General features: G+C 30.8%; 1 long non-coding RNA gene across 1 annotated transcript; it reads right to left on the minus strand.

The window, feature by feature from the left end:
* Positions 1 to 739: 739 nt before the first annotated feature.
* Positions 740 to 2,678, minus strand: LOC127701989 (uncharacterized). The gene is made up of 3 exons (XR_007982263.1): positions 2,351 to 2,678; positions 1,506 to 1,616; positions 740 to 1,102 (listed from the first exon to the last, which is right to left on the minus strand). It is a non-coding gene; the product is annotated as an uncharacterized LOC127701989 (long non-coding RNA).
* Between the last annotated feature and the right edge of the window lie 573 nt (positions 2,679 to 3,251).

Genomic DNA, 3,251 nt, shown 5'->3' on the forward strand with positions numbered 1-3,251 from the left:
GAGTGGGAACTGAGACTATTTGAGACAAGTTAAAAATGTTTTTCAAATGGGACCATTTAGCTGGAATTTTTCTCAACGCCACACTGTAAAAACAGTGTTTAGATCCTAAACACAAATCTAAACACTTTTTCTGTGTACGTTTTGAAACACGTTTAGCATCTAAACATGTTTAGATTTTAACAAGTGTTTAGATTTCAACAAAGTGTTTAGATGTCAGATGTTTAGAAATGTATGCTGTTTAAACCTTAGAACTGTTAGGCTACTAGTACTATGATTTTGCAGGAACTACTAGTGGTACAGCACTACAGATTGGATACTAATAGTGCATTGTATAATATTGTAGAATATACAACTCTTGTGTACATTTCTGCTTAAATGTCCTTGCAATGATTTTTACCATCATTTGTCCTCGTCAATACAGAATACTAAAGCTGGAAAACTGCAGTAATGATAATAATAATAATAGGGTTACACATTTTATTCTTCCTGGAGGCCAAAGAAAAAGTCTGTAAACCATAAGACCAAGTTTAACCCACCATTATTTATAAAGGAAAATGCCTGTACCAAGTCAGGTATATAACAGTTTTGCTTTCATTTGTTCTGTTGGTTTATGTAGTCAAGCGTTTGATTTTGTCAGGTTTTATGGACCTTTCACTTTTTAAATACAAATTGGAGTTTGGTTCTTTTATTTTGTTTTTCTTTTATTCCAGACTTGAGGATAACATACAATCTATTCAAATTATTTCAATATTTTATTTAAAAGTCTCACTTAAAGCAAACAAAAAATACAATTATAAATTTTGATATAATCTTTACAGATTTATGAGAGACAATAACAACTTAACAATATTTTCCCTTGTAAAATTTTATAACATTTTCATCACCAATTTCATAAGTGTTAAAAGATTTAATAAAAAGAATTTGCCATAGATAGTCATAAACAGGAAAATGTAAAATCACATGAATTTTATCCTCAACAAAACAGAAATTGTCAGTCCATCTCCTATCATACAGGAATTGTTAATTACAGAACAATCTTCTTTTGAATGATGAAGGCTCTTGGTGGGCAGTTCTTTTAGGTTGTCAGGTGAACTTTTGTAAACTGAAATGAAAAAATTAAACCTTCAAGTACATGTACATTTGTAGTGCAACAGTCACTTATTCTTATATCAAAATACATTAAACAAGCTTCTCAAAAAAGATTCTTGCAAAAGAAAAATACAAATTGTAGTTAAAAAGACAATACTTTAAACCATGTACAAATCAATAGACAAAATTCAAAGGGAACAATATAGCATGTAAGTTTTTTATATTTTTAAAACAAAATCCTAGATTTCTGAGAGCTACAGCCTTTTGTCTTATTTATAATATATTTTTTTTATAATGACCAATTTTGCTTTTTTCAACAGGATAAATACTAGAGTATGAATGAATTAACCTTCATTTTTCAATTATATTATAGTTCTATTGGCTACTTAATAATATACTTATATATTTTTACTTACACATTGAAATTAAGTCATCCTTTTCTTTCTTCGTTGTTTTAAATCTGATCTTTTCTTCAATTTGATCTATATTCTAGGCATTTCATTCCCACTACGTACAGTGTCACAGTCCTATAATACATACAAACAAATTATTAAAGGTTTAAATAAAATATAATAACTTGTCAGTTTATTTTCAACTTATGAGTTTGAATGTTCTTTTGGTATTCTTAGTTTCTCTTTGACAAGTGTAGTGTTACTATAATTTAGGTGATATATGTGTAAAAGATGTTGCACTATGGGCCATTGGGATCTTATTTCTTGCAAAGTTAAAATACATGAAACAATAATTTTATGTACAGGGACGAATACTTTTACCTATACTGTATGTTAATAAATTCTCAATGAAGTTTCACTAACAAAATCAAAGATTCATACATTTTAAATGTGTGCATAGACATGATAGACTGACTGTTTCTTCTGAAAATTGAGTGAACTACAACGGTACTAGTAGTACCATGTCTAGTCCAAATAATTATGACGTCTTGAGAGGCTATTATATTTTTTTGCTTTGACGCCTTACAGTGACGTCACAATGCATTCTAAATAGCATGAAAACCAGGGACTTTCTATGTTAGTATAGACTGTCCCTGTGAAAACCCATGAGACGAGGATACAAGACCCCCCCCCCAATTAAATGTTCGCTCCTATCAACAATATCAGATTCGGAACAATGAGGGGAAGAGGGGAAGGGGTCCGGACCCCTTAAGGAGATACATATATGTTAACAGTTTAATGCACATATTCATTACTAAGCCTGTGTTGTGCCCCACCCCCCTTTTCATACGAAATCTGGATCTGCTTACCATCCGCTGCTGTAATAATTGTTAAGCTGGCTTTTGATTCCGTCAATATTCTAATAAGATGTTCTGTATCTGTTGCATCGTCCATAGATATATTTGCTTGGTCGATGGGATCCATTGTTTTAAATTTTGTTTGTCTTTGGCGGGTCGGTAGGCGTCTGTATCAAATTACCACGAAAGATAACTCTGTTCGTTAATTAATATCAGATCATAGTCGGACAACGACTCCGGAAATTAGAGAAAATATTCACTCATATCTTCCTTATAAATACTATAAAGATTCAGTAAAAAAAGTAATTGCTTAACATATACAAATTTTAATTGAAAATAAATCTATAATCTTACAACAGAAAAAAGGGCCGCGAACTCAGTTGGGGAAGATGATATGAATTGTTCTCATAAGTAGCTCATTGTAAATAATTATATGTTTCCATAATTTTCATTTCAAGACAACCGAGATAGTGTCACAGAATACGTTGGAATATGTAGGAACATCTAGTAAAAAGGTGAAATCAGTAATGAAGTGGTATAATGTGTTTAGGTGTTTAAGAAAGTGTTTCAGAAGTGTTTAGATGCCATTTAATGTTTAGCTTACTGATAACATTCACAGATAATAAACCTGCAACACGTTTAAATTCTAAACATGTTTAGGTTTCAATGTGTTTACGTAAATGTCCGTTTAGATCCTAAACGCTTTTCTAAACACGTTTAGATCTAAACATGTTGTAGATGCGTTTCAATTCTAAACGCCGTTTTTTACAGTGCAAATCAATATTAAAGTCACCCAAAATAATAATTTCCTTATCTTCAATATCAACATTTGTTAACATTGATTCAAATTTTGTAATCCACTCTGCATTACTATTTGGTGGTCTATATATGTTACCAAGTAATATAGGTTTTT

This window comes from Mytilus californianus, unplaced genomic scaffold, assembly GCF_021869535.1.
Source record: "Mytilus californianus isolate M0D057914Y unplaced genomic scaffold, xbMytCali1.0.p SCAF_5, whole genome shotgun sequence".
NCBI classification, from domain to species: domain Eukaryota; kingdom Metazoa; phylum Mollusca; class Bivalvia; order Mytilida; family Mytilidae; genus Mytilus; species Mytilus californianus.